This window comes from Peromyscus leucopus, chromosome 4 (assembly GCF_004664715.2).
Source record: "Peromyscus leucopus breed LL Stock chromosome 4, UCI_PerLeu_2.1, whole genome shotgun sequence".
Taxonomy (NCBI): Eukaryota; Metazoa; Chordata; class Mammalia; order Rodentia; family Cricetidae; genus Peromyscus; species Peromyscus leucopus.
The window spans coordinates 117,365,077-117,391,007 of record NC_051066.1 but is presented as its reverse complement, the minus strand read 5'-3'; the positions used below and the strand labels follow the sequence as shown (position 1 = coordinate 117,391,007).

General features: G+C 38.1%; 1 protein-coding gene across 1 annotated transcript in view; it reads right to left on the bottom strand.

Annotated features, from left to right (window-relative positions):
* The window catches only part of Macrod2 (mono-ADP ribosylhydrolase 2), a 1,962,999-nt gene that overhangs the window by 1,279,363 nt on the left and 657,705 nt on the right, over positions 1 to 25,931 (bottom strand). The window lies entirely within an intron of this gene.

Below are 25,931 nucleotides of genomic sequence, written 5' to 3'. Positions count from 1 at the left end.
ACTCAGAGAACATTGCTATCAGGGACAGGCTGTCTTTGCTCTGCTTTCTCAGCACCTATACAATGTGTTGCATATAGTAGTCCTCAAGTGAATAAGCACAGTTTACTTTTCATTGTGAGAAAGGCTTTACCTTTAGCCACCTCAGTAGGAAGAGGTTTTGGAAAACTCCACATGAGCTATTGAATCAGATATATAAAATTCACAGGTTAACATAGATCAGATAACAAAATTCACTCAGCAATATCAAATATGCAACTCCAAAGGTAAGACTGGTTTGCCAATGGGTGGGGGTGGGGGGGAGCTGACTCAAATACTGGCTCAGTTATTTATAATGGAAAAGGCCTTCCCTACTTCTTTAAGATCCCATGTCTTCACATGAAAAATAAAGGCAGTCCTATGGATCTATTAGCCTATATGTAAAGACGCCACACACATCTGAAAAAGCAGCTGGCTTTCTCAGTATGCAGAAGCAAGTGAACACTCTCCTTCCCTTCTTCCTCCTCCATCTGAATAGAAATGCAAGCCTTTTCCATGTTCTCTCAGACACACGTACTACACATACTTCTTAATCTCTCCTCCAGTCCTATTTGTTACAGCACTGTCTTCTCAAATATATCACCTTTTCATCCTTGCCTTTTCTTCTTTCTCCTACTTAATTTGATTGAGCCTCTAACAATAAGAAATCACACTTGAAAAAATAACCACCATCTTTATCTGATGGCCTTTTCAATATCCTGTTTACATTACTGAACATAAATAGGAAGAATAAGCATGTCTACCCAGTTCCCTTCCCATTGTCCAGTAAGCAAACATTTCTCAACTGAGCCATTAATCCTTCTATTGTATTCTCTTACCAATGGTCATAGTTGAGAGATTAGGAGGTACTGGCAATTCAAGCTCACAAAAAAAAAAAAAAAAAAAAAAAAAAAAAAAAAAAAAAAAAAAAGTTCCTGAAAGCCCAAGAAACAAGAAAGGTTAGCCTTTCTCATCAAAATCCATCCAAATCAGTCCAAAGTCTGAAGACACCCATAACATTTATTGGCAGCCTTTGTATACTTGAGGTATGGTATAATAGCTAAAACAAGACTGTGGCCCTGTTTGGTATTACCTTCTCCAAGGGACCCAACAGTGACTATTCCCTAAGAGCTGTAGGTGTGCAGGGCACTTGCCATGCCAGGAGCTGTAAGAACTGAGGAGGAAAATTCCAGCCAGTTCTAAATCTCAGGATCCATCACTTTTTATGGGTCTGTTTTGTGTCACGGGAAGACAAGCAAGCAGTGCTGTATGGCTGTTCTCCAAGACCTTAGCACAGGGTTGTACGGCTTTGCTACTTATTCCTTTTAATGCATACAAGCTTTTATTTATGTCACTGGCACTCATCCCTGAGTTTCTCTTGTTGAAAATAATTTCCTCATTTTTTTAAGATACAGAGATGAAATAAATATGCATCTCCACATCTTGACTCTCACCTGGAGAGATATTTTTTTAGAAATAAATTTTTAGCAACATTGACTCTATCTTGAAAAGATACAGGCAAAATGATCCCAAATGCATTTGAGGATTTCTTCATCATCACCATCATCACTTTAAAGAGCTCTGGTCTCCAGTCTGGTTAAGCTTTCTGCAGGAAAAAAAGTGGCTGTTTCATACAGATGGAAGAGGTCTGAGCAGCACTTAAGAAGACAACTCATGGTAGCGTAGCTCGCTCCAAAGTAACTTCTATTAGAGGGAGAAATAAATAGACAAAGCACCAAATGCAAACCATTCTGTGCAGAGATAAATCGTAAGTGCTCTGCAGAAAGCGAAACAGCTCTCTGGGGAATGCTTGAGATTTGGGCAAACAGTGCAACTGCTCTGTAAGCCAACTGGAAATGCTTCTGGGGGAAGGAGTTCTAGGAGTTATGAGAAATGGAAGAAGGCCTGTGAGAGGGAGGAGATGATGGTGCAGCCCCACTTAGTTCATTGGCCATTGAGACAAGCATCCAGTCGGCTCAGAACAGGAAATAGACACCACAAGCTCAGAGTGAATCTGGATCCCACTTCCAACAGGAGATCAACTATATTTTAATGTCATTGGTAGTTTATTAACTATCTCCTGGTCTTTGGAATTAATATTATTTCAAATCTTCAGGAAAAATGGATGTCTTGAACACATCTAATGATTTACACAGTGCTTTTGTGGGAGCTATATGATATAAAGATTAACGTGGGCGTTTCACTTCTTTAGCAACGTTGAAAATGGTTCCAGAAGAAGTAGAGAACAAAGATGAAGACATGATTTATCCCCCCTTTCCTTCAATATAAAAAGGCAGAAATTGACTTCAAAAGAATTCTCTGGGAGTTTTAATTATGCGTTAGCAAGAGACTCCAATAAATCAAAGATGGTTGTCTATTCTGAAAAGAAAATCTAGGAGGAAAAAAATTTGACTCCAGAGAAATCTAAACAACTTTCTCAATCCTTAGAGTACAAACAAGTCTCAGCTTGAATTTACAACCAAACTGGTGCTAAGATTGCATATAATTTATGAAAAAAATAAAAATGATTGCATGTTTTCTATTCATTGGAACTCTAATATGCATGGTAGGAAATCTCTCTCTGTGAAAGATGGAGATAAAGAAACTCCTCAGAGGGCAGAGGCTCATCTGCAGTGAGAATGTGAACCCTTAGATAGAGTTTCACATTTACATGTGCTTGGATGCCTCCCTGTAAAGGCAAACAGTGAATTTCATTAGGAAAAACATTTACACAGCTCACTTGCATTTGTTTGTTTGGAAAGATTTAAAAATATTGGTAGTGAGATTTAAGGAATAGATAAAATTTGATAGGTTGCATCACGCAGGCAAAACAACACAAAATGACAAAGAGAGTGGATGGTGGTAGACAGATGGAAAAATAAGTACCAAAACCCGTGTGCCAGGCAAACCACATTCAGTCATGCTGAAAACCACCTTAACTTTTACGTTCTCCCTCACTTGAGCTACTTACTCTTCCAATCGTACTGAAGCAGTAACAATGATAAGACTCTAAAGATGCAACAAGCCTCATGCTGGGCTTCTGTTGTATAAGATGAAATTTTTAAAAAAAAATAAAATAAACAAAATAAAAATGAACTAGTATTACTGCATCCTTTCTATCAACTTGCTTTTTAATTAATTTGACTTTTTAAATTCTATTTAAGACATTGTACTTCACTTTTTGAAATCCTAGTAAAGGAATATTTTTTGAAAATTTGTTGCTTGTTACCTGCTCAAGACTCAACAGATACAACAGGAAATGAGATCGAGAAGACACAGTTATCTTCCCTATGCAAAAGCTGTGCTTTCCTACTGCCTGTGGTCTCAATTCTTGGGACATATAGCTGAAGTCACCAGTTCTGTCCCTCAAGGCTGGTAAGTGACTTCCTCACTTATTCTCAGAGGTGTTCAAGGTAGTTTACCTCATTGAATCACAAAGTGTTTTCTGACTGCTGCTGTCCCTAGACCAATTGCTCATTGGGCTTCTTTTGTTTGATAAAATATCACTCAGATAACTAAAGACCTAGTTGTGTTTTGTATGAGGAAAGACATGAATGAAAAATATAGTTGATCAATTAGGAAATGTTTCAAAACATGAAACTGAAGCTCTTTTTGAAAAGATGTAACATATTGATGAACATGTGGAAACTCCACATTTTCCCAAATCAGGGAAAAAAAAAAAAAAAAAGCCATCAGACTTGAGTACATTTTTCAGACATCTCAATTTTACAAATAGAGGGTCAAAAGTTTTAATTGCTAATGTGAATGTGTGGACTTCATATTTATTTCTGTTTATGCAATCAGAATCCATATGTGTGTGTATTTGTATGTATGTGCGTGCATGCATATATAAACTACTTTCTTCTTAATGATTGATTCGATGTAGTGTCATGGATAATTTTCTAGGATTTGAACTACTTTTGTATCCTGGGGTTATCTGTTATCTCCTGTTTTATCCAGGTATCCTTCCCATAGTTATTGCCTTAACTTATAGTATGATTCTTGAGGTCAAGGCAGTTACATTTGAATTAAAATGAATGTATGTCAGATTGAGATAAATGTTGGATACAGAGATCTGAGATAATCCCTAAAGAATGTCTGTTCAATTTAATTAGATATACTGGTTTTTTGTTTTGTTTTGTTTTGTTTTGTTTGAGACAGGGTTTCTCTGTATAGCTTTGTGCCTCTCCTGGAACTCACTTGGTAACCCAGGCTGGCCTCAAACTCACAAAGATCTGCCTGCCTCTGCCTCCCAAGTGCTGGGATTAAAGGCATGCACCACCACCACCGCCCAGCCCTAGATATACTGTTTTGTTTCTTGTGATGGGATCTCACTAGGCTGGTCAGTTCTCCTGCCTGTGCTAGAATTAGAGGTGTGTCCTCTAATGGTCAGCTATATATTCTGAAAGTTATTAACACTGTAGAGAGAGTTATAAAGAAAGGCTTTGAGAGGCTAGATTTCTAGCCCCCATTTAGGTTAATACAACCATATGCTTTGCCATTTTTGAATGTGACTCAAATGAATGCTAGCAAGAAAGTTAAGTTCATATGTGGAATTGAATTTCAGAGCATAAAATAAAGAAGATTGCCCCAAGGAACACTGGACTAACAACCAACAAGGCCTGAACATGGTCATTACATAAGAAATGAAAACCATGAATAGTTCTGCAGTAAAGTCTTAGTGTAAAGTATGACAACAGTCGATCTCACCTTGTGACAGCCAGATGACAGGTGACCTCCTAATCAGGATTCTCCCATGTTATGTGCAATAACAAACAGAATTGCCAGTAATCAGACAATTATATACAATGTCTGAGCCTATCCTGTGCGTGTGTGCATGCGTGTGTGTGTGTGTGTGTGTGTGTGTGTGTGTGTGTGTGTGTGTTTCTGTGTCTATGTACACAAAATACTATAGACACACCAATTCATTTTATGTTGGCTGCCTGTTGTCACCACTGGGGAGCCCAATGATTGTAACAGAAACACGTGGCCAACGAAGCTGAACATATTTACTGCCTTGCCCTTTGCATAAAGTTTGTCTACTCTGGCTTATTCTTGCTGTTTGTTATAAAGATAAAATGTCAAAATAAATAGGAAAGAAATGGAGGTGCTATTGCTAGTCAATGCTAATTATGCCTGCCAAGTTCCAGGTATTTATATTAAATCATGAAGACACCATTTCATTAACTCTAAGAACAGAGTTAGTCACTACTGTTATGTATCTCCTACAGTGTAACTTATACATTTTTGAGCACAGCAAACTGGATAGGTGAAGTGGTCACGTTTAAATCAATGTTTCTAGATCTAGAGAATTCTTAACTACTAGGCCATATTGTCTATATATACCTGAAAAGGTCTCAGTTTTTTAGCTTTACTTTAATGTGGAAGTTAAGATGATACTTAGCTAAGTATTTGCTTTCATTATGAACTGCTGAAATAAAATCATAAGAGAATTTCTCTTCTTTTTGGCACACAGCTAAATGCCCTTATTCCCTGTCATATAATTCTAGTTAAAATGAAGAAAATAAGCATATTGAAGGTGGTAGAGGATCCCATCTTATTGAAAATGATGTTCCCAAAAGGAACTGTCCAGAAATCTGTGCTTGTTTATGTGACTCTGGTGAGGAAAAGTCAGAAGAAGCCACCCTGGAGCCCTGGGATATCTTCCATTGGAGATAAAACAGCAGGTTCACATGTGTGCTGTTTCCTCTACAGAGGACCTATTTTCTCTGTCCCATACAAACACAGACCCTGCCTTTGGATCTCTAGTGAAAGAACAGGGGTTCTTCCATGGAACAATTAATATGGTTATACAAAACATTCTCTTTAAGTTGGTTCATCCTTAGAGCCAGCGTGACTTAAAATTGTTGAAGCTGGATACTACAAGTTACATAGAGCAACAAAGCTGGTCCCTTGTTGCCTCCATCCTCATCGCTCATAGTAACCACTTCTCTCGCCATGCTATACCACTCAAGGCTCCTCCATGAATGCTCTGGATACAGCAGACAGGATGCCCATTTCACATGGCTGCTATCTAACCTTCTAGGGGATGGTTAGAATTATTCATAATTTGGCAGTGCCATATATTCCAAACAGAAAGATGTACACAACTTTGTAAAATGTGGGGTCCCTATTATTTCACCTTTCCAACCTTTCCAATCCTACAAGCCTGGTCATGAAGAAAAAAAGGAACACCAAGACCGAAAGAGAAATAGAAATAACAGAATTTATGTCTTACATCTAAATTGTAGGTCCTAAATTTCTGCATCCCATTTTGTGAAATCCATATGTAGGATGCTATTTATCTATTCACCACAATTTAGCCCATCAGTGTTTCCCTAGCATCATCAAATATGTTAAATTTAAGAAGAGGACTGAAATGAAAGTGGACCCTGTTCAGCAATTGTGTGCTGTAAACTCAGCGCTGCTCACTTTCTGTCAAAAAGCAAAGATAATTGGTAATGAGCCCTGGAGACAGTAGGGGGCATGGTGATAGAGTCACTTCATGGAGAATGAAGGAGAGCAGAAAAGACTCGTTAATGCAACCAGGTTACACACACATGGGAAGAACATGGAAAGAACTTAAACTGGGAAATATGCTGGGTTAGAAATTATTTTACAATGTTGATTTTAGGTCAGTCCTCACTAGAATGGTTCAAAAGCATGAGTGTTAGAAGTAAGTGTTTGAAAAAGGTCATCAGGGCTGTTCCTCATTTCCTCCAAATAGGAAGAGTGCAACCATAGCATCCCTGCCCACAGTAAAGTCATTGACTAAATCCTGTAAGGTATCAGGATACATGCTTGAATTCATCTAATAGTTTTTACTCATATGAGATACTGAATCAAAATAAAATAGAATTTGACAATCCTGCAATTTAAAATTGTTATTTCAGTCAGGCTGAGTCTGACAAAGGGAGAGAAGGGAAGAAGGGGAAGCAAGAAAGAACTGAGTCCCATCTTGTAGGAGGAAAGAGATGTAAAAGTATTTGAAGCAAAACTATTACATATAGGCTTAGTTGGTTAACTTCGTGAAATCTTGACAGTTAACTTTAAAACAGAGCTAGGTATAGCACAAAAATACTTGCACATCCACATTTACTGAAGCATGACTCACAATAGCCAAGATATAGAATTAGTCCATGAATAGATTTTAAAATGTGGTATATATATATATACCACATATATATGAGAAAAAGAAAATGCCCTAGTTACTTTTCTATTCCTTGGAAGAGACACCATGATCAAGGCAACTTATAGATGAAAAGGTTTGCGGGAGATTACAATTTCAGAGAGTGACTCCATGACCAAGATGGTAGTGAACATGATAGCAGGCAGGCAAGCATGGCACTGGAGCTGTAGCCGAGAGCTCATACTGTCATCCACAAAAGCAGGAGGCAGAGAGAGCTAACTAGGAATGTTGTGGAATGTTAAAACCTCAATGACTACCCTCATTAGCACACCTCCTCCAACAAGGCCATATGTCCTAAACCTTCCCAAACAGTTCCACCAATGGAAACCAAGCACTCAAATATATGAGCCTGTGAAGGGTATTCTCATTCAAACTCCCACCAGAAATTACATAACTTTCAGGAAGCTGGATGGAACTGGTAATTCTGCTAAGTGAAATAAGCAAGACTCAGGAAGACAAGTGCCAAACTTCCAATCATATGTGGAACCCAGAACATGGAGGAGGGGGCAAAAGGGGGATTATTTGGGGAGAGGTTGCAAATTAAAAGGAGGGGAAGGGAACAAGAAATGGGAATGGGAAGAAGACAAATAGTATGTTTTTCTCTCATATATAAAATCTGAATTAATATAGACAGATGGTATACAGATTAATCAATTTATGTATCATTTGGAGTTCTGAGGAGGCTAAGAAAAGGTAATAGAAGTAGATATGAGCAAAGTACAATAACATGTTTGAAATTACAGTGAAAACCATTACTTTGTATGTCAACAAATATTGAAACAAAGGTATGAATACAGCTAGAATTTAAAATATTTAATAAAAATTAAACATTCTAATTCCCAGTTCCCAAATGCTTTCTGTAGCTTAGCTTCACTGATATGAAAGTTTAACAAGGCAGTACTTCTTTGTCTTTCCTCATAATAAGAAGGCCACATTCTACAGCCTCCTGACTTGGGCCACAAAACCACAAGATAATCAAAAAGTAAAGAATCCAATTAAAAAAGTGGCTGGTACCCACAAAAATTATTCCTTAGGATATGGGCCAATTTTAAGACTTCATCATTCATTTAGTTGGGACTTAACTCCATGTGCATATTTCTTGAGTCCATGAAATTTTGAAGATGTTAAAATGGCTGTGAGATGGTGTCTTTTGATGTGATAGAGAAGTCACAACTGTAGAAGCTTAACAGAGTCCTTCTAAGAACTAAACAAGAACTGAGCAATAAATACTGGTTAACATATCAATGTGGATGGGGGAAATTTCACATGGTATCAAACTCTAGATAAGAGCTACAGATAGTTTTATTCAATGGCTGCTGAGAGAGAATCAATCTGCTCCAGGGACAAACACCCTGACAGTTTATCCAATCCCAAGTGTATATAGGAGCAACACTAAATGGACTCAGTAGATTGTGTGTGTGTGTGTGTGTGTTGTGTATGTGTGTGTGTGTGTGTGTGGTGTGTGTGTGTGTGTGTGTGTAATAACTGAAGAGGAAGAGATCATGAATTTAAGAGCAAGTGGAGGATATAGAAGGAATTTTAAAAAGGAGAGGGATGGGAGGGAATGATGAACATAAAGTAAGTACTCATGTTTGAAATTCTTTAAAACTTAATTTTTATGAACATCCATAATCATATGCATACACCATCAATTAATGAAAAAAGAGGCTATAAAATTTAAAGAGCACAAGGACATGTATATAGATGATTTGAAAGGAAGAAATGGAAGAAGAAATGATGTAATTATATGTAGTCAGAAGTTTTGCTGTGTCCCGCCTGTCCTGCAGCCGCTCAGACAGTTAAACACACAGAGGCTTATATTACTTACAAATTGTATGGTCTATGGCTCAGGCTTCTCGCTAGCTAGCTCTTATATCTTAAATTAACCCATTTCTATTAATCTATGTTTTGCCACATGTTCCATGGCTTACCGGTCTGCTGGCAAGCTGTTCCTTGGGCAGCAGGCTGGCGTCTCTCCTGCCTCTCCTTTTCTCAGTGTATCTGCTTAGATTTCCTGCCTGTCTGTAAGCTGCCTTGCCATAGGCCAATCAGCATTTTATTTATCAACCAATTAGAGCAACACATATTCACAGCATACAGAAAGACATCCCACACCAATTATATTATAATCTTATCAAAATAGAAATAATTATGAAAAGAATTTCTGTCCTAGTATCACAAATCTGAGGCAGAAGGATCAGGACTTTCAAGGCAGACTAGGCTACAGAGAGAGCCTGTGTCTCTAAAAAACAAAAAATAACAAACAAAAAATAGTTTCTGCTTTTTTAAAACTGATGCTGGAGGTGGGGAAGGGTATGAAAGATAACATGAATACAGGAAGGAAATGTGGAGATAAGGGTCAAATGAAACAGACATAAATAGAGTCTAGTTTACTAAGGGACAATATGAGGATTATAGTCGATTCTATGTTATATTCATGAGTTGAATTATAGAAGTAGGTGTTCTAACCATCCTTAACACAAAAGGGCATAATAGATACAATAATCTATTAATCTATTTACTATGTTATTGTCTATATGTGTCTTATAATATATTTTGTATGACTTATAAATATGAATGGATTTAAGAAAGATAGACAGACAGACAGGAAGAAAGACATACACGAGCAATACTTTGTTTCCTTGCCACGACAGAATATGGCAAAGAGATAATCATCAAGGAGGTGAACTACAAAATAAAATATAAACTAATTTTTGTTGGCTTTTCCAGTTCAGAACTAAGAAATCAATGTGTAAACCCAAAGCTATAATCATAACACACACAGATAGTCAAGCCTAGACTCATGTGCTTTGTTGAAAAGCAGATGTTACAAGAGTCTAGAGAACTCTGTGTATTGGAATAGGTGAGAAAGAACGTTCAAAGTCTGTAAAACTTAGCCAGAGGTTAAAAAAAAAAAAATAGTCAAGACGTCAAGACTATTGCTTAATAGGTGGGCTGCTATGCTTTTCCCCAGAAGATAGACTCTGAGCCAGGAAGCTCAGGTAGTCTAAGAATTGGTTTATAGGAGATCATATGCAACCAAATAAAAGTAGGAAAGAGGACTATGGGAAGAGACAAAGGAGACCAAAGACAGTCTTCAGCAGTAAGGAAGGCTGGTAGGAGGAAGACTGATGATCACTGCCTGCTTTTGTTCATATTTACAATCTACATTTGTGACCTCTGAGAGAGGTGAGGCAATACAAAGGTAGGGATGAATATGATCCAACTACTATGATATACATTCATGAAAATACCATAAAGAAACTATTTTGTATGCTATCTTAAAAATTTTAATTAAAAATGTTTGTGAATAGCATCATAAACTTTCACACACACAAGAAATCCAGGTGAAGTAATATCAGTGACACCTCCTCACATATTGCCATCTTCATGAGCATGACCATGGAGAAGATAATATCTTATTTATAAGAGTAGAGCTATGGTGAGTGGCTATATCAGTTTCACTCCTTGCTTTCCCCTTGCTAGCTGTGATCTCAGCAAAAGGATGTAACCTTTCATGACAGGTTCTCCTTGTGCCTACAGTACCAGTACCTACCACAAATGGTTGTCTTGATGGTGGAGATGAGATAGTTTTGCAAAGGACTCTAGAAGGGGGCCTGCAACCCAGAGTTCTGTGACTGAATGATGGCCATGCTTTGCCAGTATGTCTTTAGAAGAGCATTTCTCTTTGCAGTGAAACAACCCTTGGTATACTGACCCATTTATGGTGAGAGGTGAAGACCACAGCTCACGCCTGCAGCAGTAATGCTTGATCTACAGCATTACACACTAATGAATTGCAACAGCTGAGTTCCTATTCATTCATTTAACAGAAGAGATTAAACCTCATTATAGTGCCATTTACTGAGCAGTATAATTCAGCACAAGGGATCTCTCTTGGGCCCTAGCTAGGAAGATTGATTAGCTACTAAGAGAACTCTCCTATCCAGTTCCATCACCTATGAGGGTGAACTCAAGGAACAGAAATAAGAGAGTCCCACAGGTTTTATAAATATAGATGTAGAAGGCTTGTATAAAAACCATATAAGAATTCAAAATGCCTTCAATTTAGAAGAATTGGGGTTAAATTAAAAAGTGATAATTACATAAGTCAAATATTTGAATTACCATAAATAAATAGGTTCAAAGAATTTATAGAAAGTACATACAATATTAGTAATACAACAATATAAAAGGCAAAATGGGGACCTGAATCCTCTGTGGCTAAAGAAATTTTGTGTCAATTTTGTTTTTGTTTTCTGGTAAGAACAAGGACATTGAGTTCTACTTCCATTTTGGAGATTTTAAAATATCTGTGCTTCAATTTATTTTTGCTCATCTCTAAAGCTGCAGGCTTCATATCCACAGACATTCCCACTTAGAAGGGAATTCATGTCAAGTATTTCAAAAATTTGCCATAATACAGAATCTAGTTGTATTAATTGGAAAGCCGACCCTAAGATTTGAAATAGACTGTTCACCTTTATAATAAGTCCATTCTCTATGAATAAGGAAAGGTTGCTCTGTGAGCAAGCTTGCTTCTGTAACTCCAGCAATGTCAGCTTCTGTTTTGAAAGTTAAATGTGTATGTTTGCTATGTAGATTATGACTATGTCAGAACCCAAATCAACATACATCAAAACACCAGCATTCATAGGGGAGAATGTATTTTACTACTGTAAGCAATTTAGTTCACCCAGTGAAATAGGTTTTGTACAACAAATAGACAGAATAACATTAAATGAATATACATATCAGGGATCTCTTTCTTTCCAAAGTAGTGAGCGAAGACTTTTGCTATTTCTCTTAACTTGATTCTGTTATGATAAAGCACTCTGATCTAAAGCAGCTTGGGGAAGAAAGGGTTGTTTGGCTTATAATTCCAGGTGACTGTTCATAATTTAAGGAAATCAGAGCAGGAACCATGTATGAATACACCATGTATGCATACTGCTCACTGGCTTAATCTCTGGTTTGCCTACATGCTAATGCTCAGTTTGCTTTCTTACATAGCCCAGGTGCACCTGGCTAAGGATGTTGCCACTCATAGTGGGCTGCACCCTCCTGTATCCATCATCATTCAACACCCTCTCACAGACAGGAGCACAAACCAGTCTGATTTAGGCAATTCTTCAATTAAGCTTCCCTCACCCCAGGTAACTCTAGATTGTGTTAAAGTGACAATAAAAACTAACCAATACACTATCCGAACACTCTATACACATCCATATTCATATGGATTAAGAGTAAAACGAGATTAATTATCTATGAGCAATCATAGTTAAATAATTGAGTAACATTCAGCTTCACAAATCAAACTTTTGTTTTATTTCATGTTAGATATTATTCAATATCATCTAAAATCCCCATTCATTAAATATTTAGGTTTATACTATGAAATTTTATGCAGTAACACTTTTCAAAATATAACACCTTTCACTCTAACATAAGTAGAAGGTGTTAAAAATGAGTTTTCCCCAAATTATAGTGTATTACATGTATGTATACCATGTTCAAAAATTCACTCTCAAAAAATGTTAACCTCAATTTACAGATTTCAAGTACTGTGACAAAACTGAATATTTGTAGACATGAAATATGTGTTCATGTATGTATAGTTATGTCTATTATTTTCATATTACTGCTTAAGAATATTTCTGGACAAGTACAGTTTAAGTTGACTGCCTTCCATGAAATTATCTTTCTTTCAAATAATAATTACCAAACCACTGACTATTATAGTCCTTTCTCTTCTGCCTCAAATTACAATTAACTTTGGGGGACTATAAAACTGAAGACAGCTTAGCTTGCTCTGACACAAAACAATGAATGTATTTTTTGCATGCTGTTGTAAGGTCCCTAGTATCCTATTTGTAAAGAACATGTTGTAAAGCTTTATTATTTCCAATAAAGTCTCAACAGTGTGAATACATCAATATCCCCCTCTTAATACATTTACAACACATGTAACAAGCACTTGGGCTAGCAGGCTCAATCAAAAAAGATGGTCATAAAACATTTCAAACCCATAAAATTATCACTTTATTTTAATGAGATTTAACAATAAATCGAGCTTGGAAATCATCTTTGAACATACACTTTATAGAAGTTGGAAAGGACCCCATGTCAATCCATTAGCTTAATTAGACAGGCCCGGGCTTTCTCTCCAAGATGCTGAAGTTCTCCAAACACCTTTCTTTCTGCTTTGTTTGCGTGACACTGTTGCTTAAGCTATATGGCTTCAAAAAAACAAGAATTGGGTGCAAAGATTTGCAGCACACTTGCAACACTTTTTGGTGGATGCAGCAAACATGGGAGTAGGCTTGACGAGACAGATGCTGATGATATTTTCCTGGCTGACTTGGATTATTAAGCCAGTCAATAAGAGTACAAAGTGCATAAGGGAGAGGATTAAGTGCAATCTAGTTAGGCCTTTCACACATTAGAGTTAGTTTTCCTCACACATACACAGGCTCATTACTGTTTGGAGCATTTTTCTGGCATATGGTGCTGCAACCATGAACGAAGTCCTTGCACTAATGAAGACTGTGCCATAGTGAAAGAGTCAAACCTTCAACTCCAAAGTCTAACTTTGGATGGTAATAAGGGCTATGATGTCAACTAAAGCAGGGAAGGAGGTGCAGGGTGATGGGTGATGATTTAGACAAGAATATCAAGGCCCCCTGACTGTAGAACAGCTAACCTTGTAGAAGTCAGGTAATCTTGGCGAATTCAGCAGTGATCTGAATGATTCCAAATAGTAACTCATTTAGTCCCAAACACCCATGTGAAGGTAAAGTGATTTTCATTTCCATCTCCACATGGCAAAATGTGGATGCAAAGAAGTTAAATACCTTCCCAAATCCAGTGCCTGAATTTGAGTCTAGTGGCTAGTTTCCAAGTCCATGTTCATACTAGTTTGTACAGTCTGAATGCCAGTGGGAAAGACATTCCAAAGGTCATTCATTCAAGGTGAATACCAGCAGATATTTTATCTCTGATAACCTTCACACAAAAAAAAAAATCTCCACTGGAAAGAAGAATAAACTGCAGGCCAATAATCTCTAACAATGTTATTTCCTAGAACAGTCACATTGCTTACATGCCTATTATCTTGAAAAGTCACTTGACTCAATCCTATGAATATGAGGTCCCTGATTGTTTTACAACCCATTTTCTTCCAGGATACACAAAACACATGCTACATACTAGAGAACCATACTAGTCTACTTATCTTTTCAAACAGATGGTTCATGCAAGGTATACAATATAGAACTGGGAAAAAACTTTAGCTCTTGCCTAGCTCTAATTGGGAGACATTAGCTTTGGCTGCTAAGAATGATTTCTGGAATTCTTTCTAGCATTAAGATATTTTGAAATTCATACCCAAATTGCAGTGTCCTTAAGTGTATAAACTAATTGGAATGGTGAATGTGTGCTTCTATAGACAACAGAGAACTTAAAGAAAGGTGAGAAATCAATTCCTACTTGATATACTATTTTGGCTTCTTCTGTAGCTATGGGGATAGATAAAAAGATTGCTCTAACTAAGCAATGTTCTATGCACAGAGTCCTGATCATTCTAAGGAGTGCATTTCAATATTGCATCTTGCAGACAATAAATATTATCAAGAGGTAGTTAAGTAGGATAATTTGAAAACAACAAGCATGAACTACTCTGGGTATATGAAAGAGGAAGGTCCTTTCCTATTAGCCTGTCAAGCAGAGCTAGCTTTCCTCTGCCTGCTCCTTCAGGACTGTGGGGGGAATTCTAGAGCTCTCCTTTGCATCCAGTCACTCCCAATCTCAACTCCCAATCTCCCAGAGTACTTTCCAAACAGCCACACAAACAGAACAAAATTCCTGACTTCCACATTCACCAAGCATCAGAACAATAGGTAGTCAGCAGCAGAAGAGCAGGAGCAGAGTGCATGAAAGATAACATGTATATGCACATGGCATGCTATGCCACATGTAAGACTACTATCACAGCATGAAGACAGTGGAACAGCCAAGCAACAGAAAACAATAGTTTAGCATCATATGGCATCAGGTAAGAAAGCAAGCCTGAGTAGCTTACAGGTATTGATTTCTAAGCTAACCCTTTGCCCTGCACAGACCTTCAAATGGATAACCAAACTCCAACATAACACAGACACGATTCTACAAAAAACTTGTAAGAATGCAGTGAAAGCTTTTCCTGTTTTTTTTTTCCCCCACTAAGCAGAATAAACACAGAAAGAGAATAAATCTTTCCTCAAAATGTCACAGGTAGGAAGAGGAAAGCTTCAGAAGGCCTTGGGAAATTATAGGGATTTCACAAATAGCATATGATTAGAAATGGGGCAAGCACTAGGTGGTTCTGAAAAATGACGGAGCTAATGGGAAACACACCACCTGGTACAGCTAACAGATGAGAAGGGCGCTGCTACAAATGTAAATACAGCTTACCACTGCTCTGCTTCCCTTGTAGTATTAGCACAGGGGAGAAGCTAAATGGATTCCCCTTCCTCCTCTGTGCAAATGGGAACAGCACTCCCTGGCAGTGTGAAGCATCTGAGCAACCAGAATAAAAATGAAACAACTAAAGTGAATAAAATTTTTTCTTAATGAAAAAAAGGAAACAACAATCAAGGAATAGTAGGTATATAGTAACACCAGCAGTGTTTTCACTTAGACTGTTCTTTCCAATGCTTCTCTAATGAATGAGCTTTAGCTCTCTTCCTCTAGTCTCCTCTCTGTCTGTCTATTTCTGTGCCCCTGTCTCTCTGTACCCCTATCTCTCTGTCTCTCTGTCTCTCTGTCTCTGTGTGTCTCTTTCTGTACCTGTCTCTCTCTGTGTGTCTCTGTGTATGTGTGTATTGTGTCTGTCTGTCTGTCTCTGTCTTTCTGTCTCTCTGTGTGTGTCTCTCTCTGTCATTCTTTCTCCCTCTCTCTGTGTGTCTCTGTCTCTCTGTGTGTATGTCCTTGTGTCTCTGTCTCTCTGTGTGTGTCTGTCTTTGTGTCTCTGTTTCTCTATGTCTGTCTGTCTGTCTCTGCTCTCTGTTTCTCTCTGTGTGTTTCTCTCTCTGTTTCTCTCTCTCTCTCTTCTCTCTCTCTCTCTCTCTCTCTCTCTCTCTCTCTCTCTCTCTCTCATTGGCACTCATCATAGTTTTATCATAGTTTTCTACCTAATATGCTTCCAATGCCAGAAGAATGGTGAAAGGATGTGATGTGGTTTAGGGATGTGACTGTATTTCCTGATTTAGAGGTCATCTATTGAGTGTGTTTCACTCTACCTCCCATGTTAGACCAGCCCTCAGCCAGACACACCATGCACTAGAAGAGTGATTAGATAGATAGATAAGTAGGTAGGTAGAAATAGATAGATAGATAGATAGATAGATAGATAGATAGATAGATAGATGATAGATAGATAGATAGATAGATAGATAGATAGATAGATAGATAGATAGAGGCAACTCTACCAATGAGCTCCTTGCCCCGCCGTATATACTGGCCATGGATGCAGTATTAATATCTGATTACTACATTAACATATAGCTCCATACTTGAACAACAAATGTTATCTCCCAGTTTTAACAGGTAAGAATCTTGGAAGGGCTTAGCTGGGTGGCTTTGGCTCAGTATATTGATATGAAGCTCAGGGATACAGACACCTGAAATTGTGACAGAGGCTGGAGGATGCAGTCCCAAGGTCACTTATGTGGTGATTGTCTGTCTATGCAAGATCCATTTCTAGGCTCTCTCACACTATTGCTGGCAGCCCTAGCTCCTCACTATATGGGTCTCTCTGGAAGTGACCTGAGGTCCCTCAGATTGATAGCTTGTTCTTCCTTTCTTTGATGTTGCCTTATGACACGTAATTTGCTGTCTTACAGAGAACGCATAGTGGGCTAGTGACTTTCAAGAGAAGATGACAGTGCTATTAGACCCAGGACAGGAGTGTGGATTTATTTAGAAAAATATAAATAAATCTTTATTGATAGATGTAACTAAAGATCTCCATAACTTGAAAAGGAAAGTGGCTTAGAGTGAACCCTAAATCTAATGACAAGGGAACTTAAGAAAATAACACAGAAATAGGGACCATGACATTTGAGAACTGAAACAGAAACTGGAAATTATGTGCCTTAAACCAGGAAAAACTTGGACTTACCAGGTTTTGGGAAAAGCCAACATGGATTTCTTCATAAGATCTGTAGAAGGGATATACAATGTTGCCTTGATTTCTAACATCTGGTCTCCAGGACAGAGAGTTTGTGCTGTTTAAAACATGGAATGCTAATACTTGTCATGGGAGTACTCGGTGAACAGTAGGTCCAAGAGACAGAGAGTAAACACATGGAAGTCATCATCACTGTAAACTTAAGCTCAGTCATTCCCACAACTGTACTCACCCTGTTCACTTAAAGAAAGTCAGTCCTGGATGCTCTCAGGGTGAGTGGGAGAGTATGTTAAACCCCTCTAGAGAAAAAAAGACAGTGGGGTTGCAGGCATGTCTGAAGTCTGTCAAAATGACTTCTGAAGTATGTCTTTCCTCTGAAGTTAAGCTACTACAAATGTCTAAATTAAAGATAATGAAGAATTCTCATTACTTCATACTGGTGACTTCCATGTGTCCTCAGATACTAGATACTGATATAAGATTCTGAACAACTACTGTCAAAAAGCCATAGTAAAGCTCATGGCTTTACCCATGATGTGGAACTTATCGAGATTACTAGCAATGAAGTAGCAGGTGCACAGTGTGAAGTGAGAACTTTTTCTTCAAATGCTTGTGTGCTGTACCTTATTGAGTAGATAGCCACATTCTCATAATGTTTTTATAGCACTGTTATCATAAACAAAGAGTACAGTCTAGCCAAAAGGTCACTACACTGCAATGTGAGAAACTTGGGCTCAGTGCTTATGTTTTTCACTTACTATATATAATCTTAAGAAAGATTAAGCCATCATTCTGGGCTTCAGTTTTCCTGTCTGTAAAATTATGAGTTGATCAGTAAGTGATCCTTAAAATTCCTATCTCATCCATTAGCACAGCAATACTTCCATTACCAGTAAAAAAATACTAGACCAAAATGATTATTTGTACATATCAACATGCATACATGTCTGTAATTAAGAACAAAGAAGACAAACCAACTGCAAGGATAAAAGACACGAGGAAAATCCCCTGACTCTCCACATTTTCATGTTGAGTAGGCTGACTTTAACTCAATGGTAAAGTGTTTTCTTTTGTCTGCAATGGTTGTCTCATTGAACAAGCAGCACATCTCTCAGCTCAAATAACACATCCACAGGGAGGCCTTCCCTGATCACAAAGGAAAGCTACCTCTTCACCTTCACACTGTTATCTTACAATATCCTTCTTATAGTCTTCACTGCCCTCTAAAAGTCCTCAGTTTTGTGCAAATGTGTTCATTGTCTGCCTCTCTCAGCTTGATCATAAGGTCTAAGAGGCCAGGGTTTCTTTGTTATAGTTCCCTACTTTCTAGAAGAACCACCAAGGTCAGAGCAGGCACCCAATAAAAATAGGTTGAATAAGCAAATGAAGTATGCCAATTCTTTTACAATTACCAACACAGTTTCATATCTCTCTGATGTCTTATATTATTAAGACATAGTTCTATGTCTATTCCTAACAGACTCTGTAAGATAGATACCATGACCTAAAAATAATCATGAACAAGGAAACTCATGATCAGAGGTGAAAGGACTTCTCAATGTAATTACAGTATTAAGTTCAGCACTTTTCAGATCAACCTTTGAAGTTCAGTGTTACAGACACAATGGAATCAACCCTTTATTTTACACTGTCTGATTGGCTGTATCAGTGTTTCTAAATCAAGTCATAAAGCAGATCAACATTTAGTTTTGGAAATTAGTGATTAATTATTAAGATAACTAATACCTGTACAAACTGATACATGTTGCACACTTTTTAGTCAAATCATGTATGTTAGCAACAGCTCAAGGAACACTTTAATGTATGGGGAAAATCATTTAACTCAGTGTTTGCTCCTTATTTCCATAAGCATATTCGGCTGTCTCTGCACATTAATGACCATGGCCTTGAGATTAACCTCTCCTGTTTGCTTGTTCCTGACCTCAGAGCATCCTAAATTACTCAAAGCCATTCTGATGCCTTTAATTTATGAGAACACCTTCACATATTCATCTTTTAAACCTTGAAAATGATTATCCCTGCACAACTGTGGCTCTCTTTTTAATCTTAGCTGATAACTCTGATTAAACACATCCACGGGCTGATTACCCCCACTGTGGTTAATGCCAGTGTCGCTGCTAACTACTTATTTCACAGCGGGAATTGCCTTCAAGAGCCCATTTACATTATCACTTGGAATTGATTTATACTGTTATTTCCTATTGATCATATAGAAAAAAAAGAAGGTATAGACAGTGTCCTCTGAAGGCCAGCTAAGGCAGCAAATGATGAAAGCAAAGTGCAGGTTTTATTCTATACCTATCTGGCAATACAGGAATAAAAGTACTGGTTGCTTTCATAGTGTAGATGTTTTCAAAAGATACTAGTGTTGGAATTGATTGGTCATAAGTTCACTTGATAATAGAATCTGCATTATTCTAGTGGGTCTACAAAGAGAGACAATCAGGTGGAAGACACATGTGTGGCAGAAGAACAAACTAAACAAATTCTTGTGCTTTCTTTTACTGCTAAAACCTTTCATCAAAAGGCATACTTGAGGCCCACAAAATGGTTTAGCAGGTAAGTGTTCTTGCTGCTCAAACCTGATGACCTGAGTGCAGTCCCTGATTACTCCATGGTGGAAGGAGAAAATTGACTATCAAAAGCTATTATTGGACTTCCAGATCTATATACAAGCCATGGCGTGCATGCACCCATCTTCTTACGTGTTCGTTCTCTCTCTCTCTTTCCTCCTCCTCTTTCTCCTCTTTCTCCTCTTTCTCCTCTTTCTCCTCTTTCTCCTCTTCTCCTCCTCCTCCTCCTCCTTCTTCTTCTTCTCTCTCTCTCTCTCTCTCTCTCTCTCTCTCTCTCTCTCTCTCTCTCTCTCTCTCTCTCTCTCTCTGCCATAATAAAAAAATAAAACTTTTTAAAGTTTTGTGAAAGGAAGCATGCTGGGTGATGTGATGCCACACTGAGGACAGCAACAGATCTAGCTCTGCAGATTTCTGGAACTGTGGGTTTCTTTCTTGAGTGTGGTCGTGTTAGTTTCTTACAGTGAGCCTAGTGATAAGAGAGGAAGAGCATAAGCTATTGCTAATTCTCCCAGCAAATATGCATGAAAAGTCTACTCTTTTGCCAGATGATACATATCCCAGGGATCAATGAGACTGATACAACTCTGACCTCCATAAACTGTCACTGATTTAGAGGAAAATGAACAGCTAAGCAAATATAGGCATTGTCACTGACTATAAAAACACTGCAATGAAGAAAAAAAAAGAGCAGGCCTGAATTCTCTTTCAAGAAAGTCCTAGTCTATTAACCAAAAGGATGTCTGTGCTATGCAGGAAAGAAGGTTACAGCAGGATTGCTCCATGGTGTTCAACCCCTTGTAGGGCGATGGCTCTCACCCTTGAGCATTTGTTAGTTACATAGAGAGTTTGCTGAATGAAGCCCCTTCTCATTCAGTTCTTCTGGAGTGAGGCCTAACAACTTGCTTTGAAACCTCATTTCAAGACTTTCTAATCTAGACTTTCTCACTTCTACATCTATTGTGACCCTCATAAGAGGATAAAGTACATCCACTGCTTAATATACAAAGAAAGAAGAGTAGCTATGGATAAACAGACTCAAAAGGAAGTTCAACTCCTAAGGAAATAAATCAATAATGGTGATTTTTATGAAGAACAGTCACACCTTCCTCTTCTGGAAAGAAGATGATGACTTTATATTCTTCAAAAGCTATTTTTTTCTCTTTAAGTAACATGCCATTTAATTATGGAATTGGCTCATGAGAGCCCTCAGGTCTCCATCAAAGGCTGCAGAGTCACACTCTCCCCAGCACACACACTTCACTGCCTTCACAATCAGACACCCGCTGGGAGAGCCCAGGATGGCCGAAATCAGGTCGCCCTCCACAGAGGACTGACTCAGAACCACCTTTCGCATTACCTACCCCCAGTTATGAGTTTCCCTGGGGCAGGAAGCCCCCTTTCAGCACAGTAGCCAACCCCACTGGCGGAAGGAAGGAAGGAAAATTTATGGCCCAGTACTCTGGTGTTTTAAACTAATTCTCACCACAGAGATTTGATTTACTCACTTCTCAGTTCTGGCTCAATACAGAAATTATTTTCTTCCTCATCAGGAATTTTATCCCCCAAAGATGGTCTAGTGAGGTGAAAGATTTGAAGAGATTCAGATGAACCTCCTAAAGACACATTTACTTGAGACACAATAAACAGGGACAGCCCCAAGAAATAGATACCAGGTAGGTATTTTCTGCTTTTGTCAACTTTGATCCATTACACACATTTAATAAAATTTAATAAATATTTAATGTCAATGAAACATGTCTTCCTCTTTATAAAACATAAGGATTGCTACAGACTAGGCCTTAAGAAACCATGAAGGACCAGATAGCACGTGTTTCAGACATCCCAATCATACAATTTCTACAGGCATTACTCAACTCAGTCACACCAAAGTAGCCATAAACAATATGTGAACAAATGGGAATATCTGGGTTCTAATAAAACTTTATTTACAAAAGTAGGTAGCAGTTCTAGATAACACTGCCAGTGACACTCCACCTAGTTCTTGACTCCAAGCCACAATCAAGCCTCTACTATGGATTTAGTTTGTTACTGGGAGCTGCAGATTTGATTTCACTGTATGTGAATTCCTCCTTAGGTTGGAAATATATTATCCTTATTTGTCATGTCACTTCCTCATAGCCATTTCAAAGGACTGATAAACTCATGTTTCAAAATTCTATGATTCCTTGATGAAGGGTACCAGAGTACTAATTACTATCAACAGTACCTTTTAAGCTACTATCATCTGTTTATTTCTGCACCTGGAAATAGAATAAGGAGATGAATTCATACCACTCATTCAAACAAATTATGTTATTGTCTGTCACCCTAGACATTCCTTGAAATCAATAATGCAACACTAGAAGCTGGATGCCAACATTGCTCTTGATGCCTTTGAAAGGCTACATGGAAGAAACAAAAAATATTATATATATAATAGTTTTATATTTATCTTTGATGCTTATTCAACCTTGAAGAAAAGGAATTGGGAGTATTCTAAGGAAATATAACAGACGTGTGAGTAATGTTAAAAATTAAATGAAGGTGATCATGTCCTTACTTTATTTTCATCTCTTGAAGAGAAACTATTAGGAGTAAATTTCTTTTAAGACTTTAGAACTGCATACATGCTGAACAATTTTTAAGATACAAGGTATAGTTGACACTAATTCCATTATTTTTAGAATATTAGCATAATTTTTCTTTTATGTCCAACCTTTCACCAACTTGATGTCAGTTTTCCAGTTTTAACAGTTAATTCACTTGACAGAAATGTCTCCAGTACCCATAATATATTAGAAAGATGCAACACTGGGCTGGGGAGACAGCTCAGAGAGTAAGTGCTTTTCACATAATCATCAGGACCTGAGTTTGATACCAAGAACCCATATTAAAAAGCTAGGTGTGATGGGGTGTGACTGTGCAGCACTGGGGGAGCAGAGACAGGACGAGTCCTGGCACGCACTGGCCACCCAGCCCGGCCTTCTCAGTGAGCTCTCAACCAGTGAGAGATCCTGTCTTAAAAAACAAGGTAGGTGTGGACACAACACAGAAGGCTGTCCTCCAGCTCTCTATAATGCACTCACTCTCTCTCACACACACAACTATGAAACATGCATAACAAGGAAAAGAAGCAGCATGCAAAGCATTAACATGCAATATACTGAAGGAAAAAAAGAAAAAAGCTTATAGTTGAGGTGATATGACTTCATTCCTAACAGAGGTGCTATATGAGTTAAGTCTGAAAAATAAGTAGAAAAGATGAAAGAGTGAGCTTTCTAGACAATCACAAGCACACAGAGATCCACAAAATTATGTTGCAAATCATAACATTCAAGACATTTTAAGTGGTTCAAGATATGGTAGCCTATTCTGGAAACCCAAAGAAAATTAGGTTAACAAATGTTTAACTTAAAAAAAAAGATATGTCAAAGGATTGCAGTCTATTTCCATTCACCCTTTCAAGAAATACCTTTCAAGCCTCTTTCATGTTTTGGACAGTTTTAGAACTTCTATGAACATTGTAAAACAAAAGAAATAGATCCCAACTCCAAAGTCTACATCCTTATTCTGGTATAGGGAGGTTTTACAAACAAAAAGTAATAACATAGCAGATTTGAAGCTAACATACTACAGTACAACAATTACAAATGAAGCAGAGGAGCCAGGATAATTATGTCAGCTAAGGTGACACCTGAGGTTACAGTTACCAAGGGTGTGAAGAACATAAGGGAGGAAGTCATGAAGAAATCTGGAACAGAACTCCAGACAAGGAAACAATAGTATCTAGGGCTGAGGACAAGCAAGACAGCCTATAAGAGACTACAGGAGGCCACAGTGGAGAAGAGAAGTCTCCACCATGCACAGCCTTGCTGACCACTGTAATGAGAGGACATAGACCCCTACATGCATTGTGCAAAGTGGATCACAAAATGGAAGGCTTGAGAAGAAGGAGTCAGTTAATGAACTATTTTCCAAATGAAAGAGTCCTGAACAAAATCATTCATTTGGCACCTCATTCTTTCACAATAATTAATCACAAAGTTGGAACACTATGCCACATGTTGCCACTATGACAATGGGCAGACCTGAACAAAACTCTACTTATGGCAGATGGGGTACCAAAACAGACAAAGATGTTGATTCTAGAAGCTTAGGTGAACCCAAAACAGCAAAATCACCAAAAAGTCACACCCTAACATGGTTAATGGCTGCACAGATGGAGTCCACACTCCAGTTAATCTTTCTGCTCTCTATATATTCTCACACATACCAAGACCATGTGCAACTTGGTGCAGAATTATATACAACTTTGGAGAGGATGTAGGAGGGAGTGGCTAGATCTCAGATGAGCATCTAATGACTCTCTCTACTCCTCCTGCTATGAAGTACAGTCAATAGGAACAATCATGAGAGCCTGTTGTTGGTTTATCATGAGTTCTCTAACTAAGATAATAATGGCTATAAAGCTTGGAGAACAGAGTTCTGCAACAGACAAGGAAATGTAAATATCCCTCATGTGAAAAGCTTCTATAAAGGAATACACATACAACACTTTCTTTTTCTTTGTTTGTTTTGTTTTGTGGACAGGGTTTCTCTGTGTAGTTTTAGTGCCTGTCCTGGATCTCACTCTGTAGACCAGGCTGGCCTCGAACTCACAGGGATCCGACTGCCTCTGCCTCCCGAGTGCTAGGCTTAAAGTCATGTGCCACCACTGCCCAGCCCCTTTTAACACTTTCTAAGCAATATATTTCAATGAAATTCTAGTCAATATTCTTGCCTCCATGACTTCTTTTGAGAAAAGTGACTGGTTAGTTTTGTATCAAAAGAAACCATTCAAACATACTGGCAGTGAAAGAAGGAACATCCAGGGGCTTTTCATTCCACCATCATGATAAGTCACAGAACACCGACTACAAGTATAATTAATTCAAATACAACCATTCATGAATAAATTAATTTAGCAAGCATAGAAAAGCAGAGAGCAGTCCAAAATGACCAATACTATATGTAACCCAGACAAAAGCATTTTCCAAACAAATTGCTGGTGCATGAAGATATCATCACTTGAGCTGGATGACTGGCTTTAGTGCCCCTATAATGATGAACCCAGTGTCTCGGAGGACAGATAGGAGCTAGTCTCTGCTGTCAAACTGTCACAGAATTATTAAATATGGAGGGGAAAATGACCCAAACAGTATGTAATGAGCTCCCTTTTCATTCTCTCACTACGAAAGCACATCTGTGGATTGTTAATGACTCTGAAATGGAGGATCCAAATTGATGAGAAAGAAAACTATCTCCCAGGGATAGGGAAAAGGAAATGAACACACACAATGTTTATAAAGCATAATTTGAAATATAAGGCCTTGTGAAAATACTATGAAACATCATAAAGTGGAATACAAGTGTGAGCTATTATTACTCCATTTCACATTCCTTTTCTTTGTGATTTTAATATCAATCATTAATCTTTTAAAGTACAGAAAAAATACCTAGATATTTGCACGACAGTGCATGTCTTTGATTATTTTGTTTAATGAGGTGGCTGCTATGTTGCATTGCTATTTTCTATCCTGTTGGATGATTCTTTATTGGACATACTGTCTTCATTAATGAAACATCATGACCAAAAGTAACTGGGGGAAGGAAAGAGTTTATTTTGCTTACAGTTCCATATCATGGTTCATAATCAAAGAAAGTCAAGGCAGGAACCTGGAAGCAGGAGATACAGGGGCCATTGAGGAGTGTAGCTTGCTCAGCCTGCTTTCTTATATCATCCAGGATCACCAGGCCTCACCCACAATGAACTGGGTCTCCCCACATCAATCACTAATTAATAAAATGCACTACAGGCCTGTCTGCAGCCTGACATTATGGAGACAATTTCTCTGTTGAGGGTCCCGCCGTTCAGAGGATTCTAGCCTGTGTTAGGCTAACACAAAATCTTGCCAGCACTCATGCC